This window comes from Rhinoderma darwinii, chromosome 9 (assembly GCF_050947455.1).
Source record: "Rhinoderma darwinii isolate aRhiDar2 chromosome 9, aRhiDar2.hap1, whole genome shotgun sequence".
NCBI lineage: Eukaryota > Metazoa > Chordata > Amphibia > Anura > Rhinodermatidae > Rhinoderma > Rhinoderma darwinii.
In genome coordinates this window covers 96,737,792-96,751,377 of record NC_134695.1, presented here as the reverse complement: position 1 = coordinate 96,751,377, position 13,586 = coordinate 96,737,792, and positions in this window count along the sequence as shown.

The window sequence follows — 13,586 nt, the reverse complement described above, 5'->3', positions numbered from 1 at the left end:
GCTGCCATAACAACTGTTGTTACCGGCCGATCGTGCCACAGGGGGGGGGGGTGCGATCGCGTGTTTGAGGGGGCGACCCCTGATTCTAACACTTTAAATGCCGCGGTCGCGATTGATCGCGGCATTTAAGGTGTTAAACGAGCGGAATCAAAGTGAACTTTGATTCTGCTCATTGCAGGGAGGTGTCAGCTGCGTGTGACAGCCGTCACCCGCTGTGTATGGAACTCGCTCAGCCCGTGAGCTCGCTCCATACTTCCCCTTAACCCTCATCACGTAAAGTTATTGGATTTTGCGTGAAGAGGTTAAAAAGTTTCCATTACAAAAAAAAAAATTAACTCTGAAAAATATAGAACATTTAAGGCCTACGAACATTTCCATAAAAATACTTGTCATAGCTTCAAGAAAAACATCATTTCAAGGTCTACGGAACAGAACAAAACCATCATAATTTACTGTAGTAAAAAGGAGAAAATGTGTTTATTATAGAATGAACTCAGCACCGGAACATTTGTTGGTGTTATGTCTGTGTCCAGAGTGAGGATAAATATTTGATTTTAGGGGCCGCGGGGTTAGCACTCAGGTTTTTGGAGACATATGGAGGCCATTTTGAGGGGTTCAGGCTGCTAAAAAGCTGGTATAAGACATAACAGCCATGGCCGGTATTTGACACTAATGTAATCTCCTGTGAGTGTTTTTGTGATTTTGACAGATTTATAAGCTCGTCCTTTAACCCATTTTTGTCTCGTCTTGACTCTTCCTTCGACTTTCCATGTAAACCGCGCTCCTTCATTTGTAGTCCCTGTCTCCGCCTGCATCTATCTGTATAATGACTCTCTTGGTTGTTAATTAATGGATTTTTGAACATAGAAGAATTGGTACTTTAGGGCCAATCTTTCATGTTTTTTATATCCCTGCCACTTTACCATTTTTGAAATGCAGACAATTCCTGTGTGACCAGAAATAAAACATTACTTACATTGTGATTATATTACTTTTTATGGTTCATATATTGTGCGTAGCGCTGGTTTTATTATATCTGTGACATGCATACATAATAACTCTAGTCTACTGCTAAACAAATGTCTTTTTAACCTTTTTCCTCACGAAACCCTTCTGAAGTTTTTAGCTTTTTTGATGGTGATGATATCACAGACGCCAAGAACAGCACAGCCAATTATTTAAAGGGTACCTCTCAAATAAAACAAATACTCCTTAGGCAGCTGTACACAGGGTCGGCCATAATATGGTTGGTGCCCTGTGCAGTACCCTCTGTTGACACCTCCGCTTATGGTGTAACATATATTGCCCAAATAATACAGTCATACAGTGCCAAATAACATTGGCGTAAGTAGTCCAAGTGACAATACCCAATCAATAAATCAGGGACCTCTGGGTAATCAATGGCTCCCCCTTCAGTAGTGACAGGTGATGCCCGCACAGTTCACAAACCCCAAAGGCTGGTCCCAAATGTAGTTATATATTGAAGTACAGCCACAAATGTTTTGCGCAACCTGCACACAGTATTTTGGGTCTTTTTCTTTCCTCTACTGGTTTGTGCAAATACACATATTCTCCTCCCCTGGCAGGAGGTAAGAACTGCATACGTCCCAACATTTGCATCTCCATTTATGGGACATTTTCAGACATTTTCATTTTCCGATATGCGTGGGAACGCCCATGAAACATCCAGATAATGCCCACTTTTACGCAAATTAACACAAATGTCCTACTTTGTGACCCGTTCATGGGACAATCCCATGAAAAATAGGACGGTTGGGAACTGTGCTATGTCCACAGATCAGATGTCTTCTTCCTGATCGTCCCCCTTCTTTCTCCCCCTTATTCTGTTTCACTAATCTTAAATCAGAAGCTGCAGCTGCATCCCCCTCCTCCTCTCTCCATCATGTCTCATTTTGGCCTTGAGGACAGTCCTCCGGGAGTCAGCAGTCCCTTCTGTTCAGCTGCCCCAATTACAGTTTTTGTTACTCATCTAGTTATGTGGATGTCTCACATTAAAGGGGGTTTCCTATTTGATGTAAATAAAGCTCATTCATTGCATAATAAGAATATCTCTGCTTGCTGTCAATGGGCTCATTCCAGTTTACATCAATGAATGAAAACTTGTTCAGATCTAATAAGTCTCACAGCTGGAGGGTTTGCTACAATGTATGCAGTCCAGACAGCCCTCTATGAGTTAATAGAGTGGACTCCAGGCTGATACATTTAATCTTCATTATATGATAACACGCTATCACGAGAGGAGAGAGCTTTGTGCTGCTGATGTGTTGTCTAGGCTGGATCCTATTGTAACAAACCCTCAGCTGTGAGACAAAAACAAAGTTGAAAGCATATATTGGCTTTATACCTTATGTCTGAAATGAGAGATACACTACACTCCAAATCTTTTCATACATAGAATTTGGCGTAATTTTGAAAATTAATTGCTAACATATCACGGACAGGCGAAAGGTCCACATCTTCTGTATAAGCCAAAGGCAAGGCCAGACCTCGCATCTCATTTCATGTTGGAGGTCAGAAGAGAAGCCATAGGATATAGCGCTGGCTTTTTATTTTGATAACCTTCCTCAAAGGCAGTAACTTTCCACCAGATTTCCCATTCTCGCTAAATTATCTCCTGCAAAACAGAATTGCTACTGACAAATGCCAATTGAGGTTTTCAACAATCTGCATAGTAAATGAGACTGCTGAAAATAGATCTAGCACATTTCTGCTTGTCATCTGGATGGCTATGTGATGCATCTGATGACAGTCTATCGACTGCCCCGGGTTAGGCTGCTTTTGGTTCTATAATAACTTTGGGATGTACAAATGTAGCAGAGCTGAGTGGGTCAAAACTACGTTTATCATATGTAGCAGTGCTAAGTTTGTCAGATCGTCATGATGCTGTATAATGATGTATTTCAGAGGGGTTAAATAAAAGTCCTGGGCCCCAATACAAAATCTGTAGCACGACCTCCAACTATGACAAATCATTAATATTACTGGTCTACTCCTTTGGGCTCCTCGGGCTCCAGGATCTGGATGTGACTGCAAACTTTGCACTCTAGTTATGCCCCTGCTGTGGTTGAACTTCAGACTTTTATTATTTTTATTATTATTTTTTTTTTTTTTTTTATTATTATTATTATTATTTTTTTTTTTTTGTTGTATTATTATTATTATTATTATTATTATTATTATTATTATTATTATTATTATTGTAACTCTGCACATACAATTGTTTAGCTCTGCTACATCTGTACAGTAGTCTAGTGCCAATAGGAAATTAGAATGATATTTTATTTTTAAAAATCACAACATGGAGAGGTGTTTTTCAAAGAAAGCTGAGTGACAACTCCTAGGCAGGGGTGTAGCTATAAGATGTGTAGCAGAAGCATATGGGCCCTGGTGCCTGAGGGGCCCCATTAGTACGTAAGAAAACACCAGAATTATAAATGACCCCTGGTAAGTGGGGGCCCTTTAAAAAATGTTTATTTTAATATTATTATTTTCATTAGGAAATGTGTTATTATTATTAGGAATTATTTCTATGTACATTAAAGGGGTTTTCTAGTCCCTAAAAATTGATGGCCTATCCTCAGGATTGGCCATCAATAGCTGATGGGTCTGGGTCTTCCCCTTCATTTCTTCTCGCTCACTGTGAATCGTTGACACAGATGTAGCGGCGATTCACAGGTATTTCAGCCTTTTCTCCCATTGAAGTAAAATGCATCGCCGCTAAATGCGTGTCGACGATTCACAGAGAGCAAGAAGAAATGAAGGGGAAGCAGCGCTCGTACAAGTACTGCACCCCCTTCAAAACAGCTGATTGGCGGGGGTCTCGGGAATAGGATCCCGACCCATCAGCTATTGATGGCCTATCCTGAGGATAGGCCATACATTTTTAGGGACTGGACAACCCCTTTAACCCGTTGGCATGTAATCACATATAGATGCACGGCGAAGAATGCAGCCATTAGCGCATGCTGCCCTGCATGTACGTGAAGGAGATCGTGCGGGCACAGAAGCTGTGCCTGCACAATCGCCGCATGAGCCCGACGGTGACTGACCGCCGGGCTCCCGCTGCAATGGCTAAGATCGGAGAAACCTCAAATCCCGGCCGTTTAAGACCTTAAATGCCGCGGTCAAATGCTATAAGACATTTCTATATATCTAAAAAAAAAAAACTCTGTGAAGGTTGGGGTTACATAGAAATGGAGCAACCCTGATTTTGTCAGATGCAGCAGTGCTGAGTTTATCACTAACACAACTCATCATGATATATGAAATATCTAATCTGTTCTTTTACATAGGACTGGAAATGAACCCACCCGAAGCCCCAAAGAGTTACATGACAAAACCAGTTCTCCTACATTTGTATTTCAACAAACCCTCTCCAATAGATAATACATATAAAATATTTAGATTTAAAAAGGAGGGGAAAAAAAAAAACACTGTCCTTTAGAAGAGGTTACGGTTAATACATAGCCATAAGAGAGAACAAAAAATCCCATTAAACTTTCCCATTCATTACATGGGACTTTCTCAATCTGTAAATTACATCACGAGCCGTGATTTATGTCCAGCCGAGTATTCTGTTTATTATGGGAAAGAGACTATGGATTATTGCCAAAGTACTGAGACAAAGCTTTGCATTGGCGTTGCCCAGAAGTCTCCCAGTAATGGTTCACTTTAAGTTTAAAAGTTGCATTGTGAGTGGTTTAAGAGCCGTGTCTCGGGAGGTCTTCAACGAGGAGCTTAGAAATCCTTAAGTATCCATGTTCTGCACATAAAACGAAATTCATAGCAGAAACTTTTTCCGCTAACCTCCTGCACTCACCGCCTGTCGTAATTGGAGCAGATGTGAAATGGCAAATGAAACATGGAATGGAAGAAAGTTATTGCAAGACATACAAAGTATTTGCCCAACTTTGCCAGTGGCAAAGACATCTTCTGTACTGTCTCAGAAAACAGGCCTTCATTATTGTCTTAACTGGTTTCTGCTTTCAGATTATTTTCCTTATCACTAGTAGCTACAGCAGATAAGAAACCAGGGATCAAACAAGCGATATGCATCAGGTTCATAGATGAGAGCCGGGCTTCCTCTGAAGACGATAACAGGCATCCTTGTTAAAAGCCGAAGACAACTTATATATTGTTCTCCTCCAATAACCAGCGAATGACTAATGATAAGACCTCATCATGTTTCGTCAAACGTTCCTCTAGGAAATGATCTGCCTGATAGAAATTGAATGAAGGAATTATATATAATAAATCACATACAGATCTAAGAGATTCCAGGTTAATTTACTCAGAAAAAAAGTCTTAAAGAGGCTTCATTGAACTTGCAGGGAACTATAGCTTATTTCCTATCCCTGAAGTTGTTAGGGTGCCCCTAGATTTCAGAGATACATTGGTAGGTACAGTACATTTTTATGGAATCTGTCAACAATGTCTATGCCGGGCCATAGACATTCAATTGTTGGAAGATCCCACCGAAGTTGGATAAATCTGCCAAGGGATGCCTAATACAGAAGTGGCAAAACTTTTTCACTATGGGATCTACTTTTTATAAAGCCTGGGTTAAGTGATCTAGCAGTGGACAATGGGGCGTATCCCTCGTTTTTTTTTTCTTGGAACTTTTTAGATGTCCCGTTGGCTCCATAGCAGAGATAGCAGCCGCAGTTACTTGTTGCACTTGCTCCACAGCATTTCTTCTACATATATGTTTGACCTGTTCCCCTGCTCTGTCCTAGAAGATATATGAGCCTTCAGGGAGTGTGTAAGACCCAAACTAGCGAATGTCACTGATTGAGACATACAGAAGGTCACTATACAGTATGAAGATGATGGGGGTGACAGGCACACTGAAACATGGATCTACGAGGAGCAAGTCTTGTCACTTCTGTGTCTAAGCCATCTGGAGCTCAGACTAACATTAAGATCTACTGGTCCTGCTCTGAGGTTTACTGGTAGATCACAATCTACCACTTGGCCACCACTGGTCTAAGGTCTATGGTCAAGTTTAGACAAAGCTGAAGGTTGGCCATAGAAGTAATGGATATCACTGGCAGCCTGATTGTCAATGATGATAGTTGGCAATAGTAGTTATGTCCCATGGCACAAAAACAAATAATTTCAACTGAAGTGGACTTCAGATTTTACGTAGCATATATACAACCATTGGATCAAAAAAATGTATGACCCAATTATGGAAATTATTTTCTCTATGGCATTTAGGGTTCCTAAAGAGTTTCCAGATGATAAACAGTATTGGATCAGGTGAAATATTGACATCTGCGACTGGTTTAATTGGGTTGTCCCAGAAAATTAACCCCTTTCCATATGACCTATTAGGGAATAATAGCATCCTAGAGGTGAGTCCCCTGCTAAGGACTTTCCTTTGTGAACCAAAGTGAAGAGCCGCTGGAATGAGAACATCCCGCTCTGTCAAGACAAGATGTGATCATGTAATAAAAAACGTACATATCTCCTTCTGACCCAATGATCCATTTTGGTTAAAAAAAAAGTCCTATGTAGAAAAAGCCCCACAAGCATGACACATGAGAGGGCCCTAATATAATATGTGATGTGGATAATCTATTATGGACTTTATCTTTATCTACATGTGGATCTGTTTTTATCTGTGTTTTATTTTTATTTTTTTATTGTATGTGTGTATTTTTGCTTTATGACTGTATAAACTAATACAGGGCATGTTCACAGTTCATATCTTACGTGTTGAAGAAATTACATGTAGATCAGATAGAGGTCACCACACGTCTGCTGAGTGGTAAAAGTAATTATTAGCTGTTATGGAACTTGTCATGGGCAGGAGAGTGGATGTAGTTATAACTTTGTTGCTTTATAGCTATCATTATTGTATAATTGGTGTCATCATTCATTTCATACCTGGACAATGTTGTATGCATACACTCAGCCCCACGTGACACAGCATGACTAGAGGTAAGGAACTCATCAGTTATAGTTGAAGTAGAAAACTCTCAGTGACGGGTTCAAGGAGGACACCACCAAACCACACTGCCTTGGCCAGGGTATTTAGAAACAGGGATAGGGCAAAAAACGGAACTTTTGCCCAGGTTGAATGAAAGCCTAGTTACAACTTTGACCACAATTGGATTCATTCAGGCTTACATGGGGTATGGAGTCTAGTTGAGACTTTGTCTTCACCTCTGATCCCATCATGAAGATATGGACTTTCTGCATTCTCGAGGTCATGTTCTAAGACATTCAGTTATAGGGGACAAGATCAGACTTAGTCAAAAGTTAGGAACGAAGGTCAGAATAAGCTCCAACAGTGAGAAGGCAGAAGTTGAGGTCAAAAATATAGTAAAGGGTTAGGAGACAGCAGTTAAATAACGAAGATAAATCCACAAGTACAAGGTCGTGAACAATGCGAGGTCGGAGACAGTGACACTAGGGCTAGAGTTCAAAACACTCAGGAAAGGGAAATTAGAAAATAATTGGTTTAAATTTCCCAACTAGATGATGTCATCAGGCCGGGTGTCATGGAAGAGGAGAGACAGTAGAGTAACGTGGGACCTGGGCAAAGTGAGTAACACCAGTGGCGGATTAAGTGTACCATGGGCCCTGGGCTGTTGATACAACTTGGGCCCCCCTCACACAGAGTTCACAGCAGCACAGAATCTGCACGCTCCTCTCCTGAAATACTCTGTGCTGCTGTGAACTCTGCTCTTACCATTACGTGGTGACTTGCCAATCATTTGAAGGTGTTATTGAGGACAGGAGTGGAGGAGTGGTAACAGACTGAGCTACGTAATGGTAAGAGCAGAGTTTACAGCAGCACTGAATCTGCACGCTCATCTCCTGAAATACTCTGTGCTGCCTTAAACTCTGTGGACAGGTCAGGATCCTGTTTTTTTTTAAATGCTGCACTGTAGCGCAGCCTTATATAATGGATCGAGCGGGTTCCCCAGCAGCATTTAAAAGAAACAGGATCCTGACCTGTCCACAGAGTTTAAGGCAGCACAGAGTATTTCAGGAGAGGAGCCTGTGATTGGCTGCAGAGGCCGCTGCAGCCTGTGATTGGTTGCAGAGGCCGCTGCAGCCTGTGATTGGTTGCAGAGGCCGCTGCAGCCTGTGATTGGCTGCAGAGGCCGTCACGTGGGATGAAGCGTCATCCCTGGAGTCCGGCCTTCTGACGTCATCCTGACGTGCGTGACCGCCACTACAGCCTGTGATTGGCTGCAGCGGCGACATGGATGACACGTCACCGCTGGAGGCCGGACAGGAGGAATGTAAGTATGAACGTATTTTTTTTTTTTTTTATTACATTAAAATTGTATTTTCCGTGCGCCGAGCATGTACTGTCAAGGTTGTTGAAAGAGTTAGTGCAGCCCATTAACTCTATCAGCACCCTGGACAGTAGCATGCTCGGCGCACGGAAGTGACAGGTTCGGTCCGAAACAAACTTTTTCGTGAAATTCGGCGAACTAGCCGAACCGAACTTTTCAGAAGTTCGCTCATCTCTAGTCATAATGATGGCGGCTGCGCGAAAATCTCGCAGCCGCGCATCATACACTGATGACACATGGAGCCGTTAAGTGCCTTTTGCGCACGGAAAACGCCGCAGTTTTTGCGTGAGCAAAACGCACACGCTCGTGTAAATGAGGCCTAAAGGGTAAGTCAATTTTTAACAAACTTCTAACATGTCATAGTGACATGTCAGAACTTTTGATGGGTGGGGGTCCGGGTGCGGAGACTAAGCGGCAGAAGCGCTCATGTGAGCAAAGAGCCACTTCATTTCTGTTTGGCTTTTTCCGGAAAGCCAAAGTAGCGGTGTACGGGCTCATTGACTTTCTATGAGCCCGTACATAAGCTGCTCAGCTTTCCGGAAACAGAAACCAAGTGGCTCAGCGCTCACACGAGTGCTTCCGCCGCTTAGTTTTAGTGATCAGAGGGAGTCGGCGAGAGACACTGCTTCCGTAACCATCATTCAGTTTTATGGGACTTATGGATGGTGGATATGTCATACATTTTTCTTATGGGAAAACTGAGGGCTGTATGGGGGGATTATATTGCAAGGGGAGGTGAGTTTGTCTGACTTCTGGGGGCTCTATAGGGAGGTCTGAGTGTCTGATTCTGACATCTCTGTGGGGGGGGGGGTAGCCCCCCCCCATAGAGCCCGTCGCTCAGACCCCCCTATACAGCCCCCAGAAGTCAGACAATTTGACTTACCCTTGTAATATATTAGTAACTAGTGAGGGCTCTATGAGAAGGGGGGATTATACTGAATGGGGGAGGGGGGTTCTAACCATCTAAGTGACTCCAGAGGACTCCATGAAGGGGGGAATAACCCCCCCATCCCATCCCCCATAGAGCCCTCAGTATTTCAGTATTTATTATACAGCAGGGAGATTTGAGCGTGTAACTCACTGCTGAGTGTCTATGGAGGGAAATTATTGTCCCCCCATAGAGTCCTCTGCAGTGAGTTACACCGCTCAAACCCCCCCTGCTGTATAATAAATACTGAAATCCTGAGAGCTCTATGGGGGATGGGATGGGGGGTTATTCCCCCTTCATGGAGTCCTCTGGAGTCACTTAGATGTAAATTAAGATGGAGACGAACATGAACACTAACCTCCTCGTTGCTCGACCACCGCCCTTCTCGTCTATTCCTCACTGGCGGTACGTGAAGCGTCAGAGGGGCGTGTTCTACCACGGCTAGCAGACGCACGTCTGCTAGTCCTATCCAGCAATTGATATCCATCCCCCTCCTCCTCATCAGCACTGCGCTGCCCTCTGCTGCAGTCCGCCTGCCCCTCCCTCTCAACGGCCATTAGCGGCGCTTCTTGTGAACGGCCATTAGTGAGTCCGACCGGATTTAAAATGATGTGCGTTTCGGGTTGCGATGGGCCCCCTAAAAGCTTGTGCCCCGGGCGGCCGCCCGAAACGCCTATATTATAATCCGCCACTGAGTAACACCATTGTCTCTATGTGTCCTACATGTTGGAGCTTCTAGTATTATGTAAACTGCAATGTCAAGTCCACAAGGTCCGAAGTCTGAGTGATAAAAGCTCTGTGGGAGTCCGGTTTCCTTTCGGCTTTCTAGTTTATCCTGAAAAGGCCAGGATATGGCACATAGCGCATCATCCCAAAGGATTTCTGGAGATAGGGTTAGGGGTATTTGAGTTGTGCTCACCTGATGATGTTGTGCTAGGAGCTTGGAGCACAGCGTCCTGAAGCGTATATCTGTGTGGCGAGGACTGCAGCTCGGGATTCGTATGGGGACCACATGGGTTCCATTACAGAGATAAATGAGATTCAAAGCGAAAAGAAAATCCCTCTTTGGCGCTGTTCCTCTTTGTAGTTGATTTGTTACGATCCTCACTTGATCGTTCAAATTGGCGATATTTCATGAACAGAATGAGATGGGACCGTCTGCATATAGATCCAGGTTCTAACCTGGATCTACAGTATATGCAGATGGTCCCATCTCGTTCTGTTCATGAGATATCGCCAATTTGAGTGATCGAGTGAGGATCGCAACAAACGAACTACAATGATGAACAGCGCCAAAGTGGGATTTTCTTTTCGCTTTGAATCTCCATGGCATATAGTTGTCTCTGTGAAAACACTGCTATATCCAGAAATGTTTTTGTCTGTTCAGTCAAATAAAGGGGCAAAAACGTAAAAAAATACAAATAAACATCTAATCTGTCGATCTTTTATTTTTTTATTTTTTTAAATTGATTTAACTATTCGTTTCTTTTCTGCCACCTGACATAATATGTTTTATGGTTCATACACATTCAGTATATGTTAGTGACAGGCAGGAGTGAGCAATAAAAACATAATAGGAAGACAAACGGTTCAATTAAAATCACATTATATTGCAGTCCAAGGTAGTCACAGCCTAACACTTCTGTACATCAGCAAAAGGACTTTTCTTTATTATATCACCTATTTATAGTCATATATTTATATGGAAGAACAATTATATATTGTTGTTGTTATTAATAAGGGTATGTTCACACAGAGTTTTTTGCAGGCAGAAAAATCTGCCTCAAAATTCTTTTTTGTGGCAGATTTTGCCCTGCCTGCACTTTCTTTGCTGCGTTTCTTGCAGCGCTTTTTGCTGCGCTTTTTGGCCGCGGTCATTGAGCGCCGGTGGAAAAAAACGCAGCAAAAAATGCCTATCCTTGGTAAGGGTTGCTTGTTAAAGGGTTTGTACGGTTTAGAAAACCCATTATATAATATCCTAGGGAATTTTGAACTGATAGAGAGGGTTGCTTAGACAAAACCTCCACCAATGAGCCAGCGGGAAGAGCAGCTACAAAGAGTATCTCTCTATGTTTTACCCGGCCTGTCTATGCATTACATTAACATCCTATTTATTTCAATGGGCACCATGTAATGCTTTATTTCTCCTGTGGCTGTGCTGCAGAGGAATTGAACGCTTGCCTGCAGATTACAGGTTGTCTGTAGATTACAGACGATCACTTGTGGTCAGCTAATTTTCAGAGGATTGTATGACAAAACAGACTGTCCAAAGCGGCTGTCCCCTTTTATAATTATGTATTTTTTTTTTCCTAGAGTAAACTATTTGAGATTAGATTACAAAACAATGATCATAGATGGTGATATAAATCATAGACTTTATGTAATATTGCTTATCTGGCTTAATCCTATTGGAAACCACTATATGCATAAACAAATTACTCCAAGTAATGATGCATTAGGTGTTGGGGCTGCTCTGGAAACTCACGTTATATAATGCATTTCTGTCTCATGCATGAGAAATTACTGGCAGGGACTAGTGACAAGACGCATGTGAGTTATTTATTATATCTGTTCATATATCGTGTTACTGGTAACATGCTTATTATGTTCTGCTTTGTGCCCTTTTGTGTATGACCTTTTGTATACATACTTAAAATGTATTCATATACAGATATATAACTACAGCGGGCACTGCTGATTCAGAGCATCTTGACCTAAGCTTATTATTTGTTTAATTGGCTATTACTGTATAATAAATGGTAACCCTATACCTGCTCTTGAGCAGTATATACACAAATATAGAAAAACAGTAGCATACAATAGATAAAGACTAAAGATTAGACTAGATCTCATTCCATTCTCTATGCGGAAATTCAGCCAAGAATTTTTTTATCAGTGGTCCATCTAATGTTTCCTTTATACTAAAGGGGTTCTCTGAGACCAGGCAAATCCGAATGATTTCAAGGGAAAACTGTCAAAATAACTTTTCAAGAACGATTGTTACTAGGCAGTGCTTAAAGAGGCTCTGTCACCAGATTCTCAAATCCCTATCTCCTATTGCATGTGATCGGCGCTGCAATGTAGATTACAGTAAAGTTTTTTTTTTTTTTGTAAAACGTTCATTTTTGGCCAAGTTATGAGCTATTTTATATATATGCAAATGAGCTTTGAAATGGACAACTTGGCGTTTTTTTTTCCGTTATGTCCAACTGGGCGTGTATTGTGTTTTTAACTGGGCGTGTTTATGTGTATGACGCTGACCAATCCGTGACCAGTCAGTGTCATACACTCCTCTCCATTCATTTACAAGCAGCGCAGCGTTCTTACTAGAACGATGTGCAGCCACATACACAAGTGTCCTGATAATGAATACACATGAAATCCAGCCTGGACGTCATGTGTATTCAGAATCCTGACACTTCTGAATCTTTTCTGTGAGATTGCAGCAAGCCACTCGTAATCTCGCGAGATTACGAGGTAAACGAGATTTCGTTTCTATTGTGAGTCAGAAGTGTCAGGATTCTCAATACACATGACGTCCAGGCTGGATGGTCATGTGTATTCATTATCAGGAAACTAGATTAACGTTGATCAAGTTGTCCTGATAGTGAATACACATGACCATCCAGCCTGGACGTCATGTGTATTGAGAATCCTGACACTTCTGACTCTTTTCTCTGAGATTTCCAGCAAGAGTAACTAAATTAGTATTAAAAGGGGGTGTTACTGGGTAATTTTAAAGGTAGGGCTTAAAAGTCCTTGGGTTTTAAATGTGGGTACGTGCAGTATGGAGATAGATAGATAGATAGATAGATAGATAGATAGATAGATAGATAGATAGATAGATAGATAGATAGATAGATAGATAGATAGATAGATAGATAGATAGATAGATAGATGATAGATAGATAGATAGATAGATAGATAGATAGATAGATAGATAGATAGATAGATAGATAGATAGATAGATAGATAGATAGATAGATAGATATTAAGAAGATAGGCAGCACTCCACACCATAGTTTTCAAGTGAAAAAAAGTGTTTTATTCACCCATAAAAAAAAGTGTGACACTTCAGCCCCAGCATGATCCTTTCTCATGCGAACACCAATGCCCCCTAAACACTATAAATAAATAAATAAATAAATAAATAAATAAATATGCATTGCTGCTGAATCTACTTACAATAGTGAGGTTCTTAGCGCACATTTTGATCAAATTGTGTGAGCCCACCTGCCACGACAAGGCGACCTCTATGAGGTGGGTCCCTACGCTGCACATACACCCAGAACTTGGACTAAGCCTACAAATATCTGGCAGCA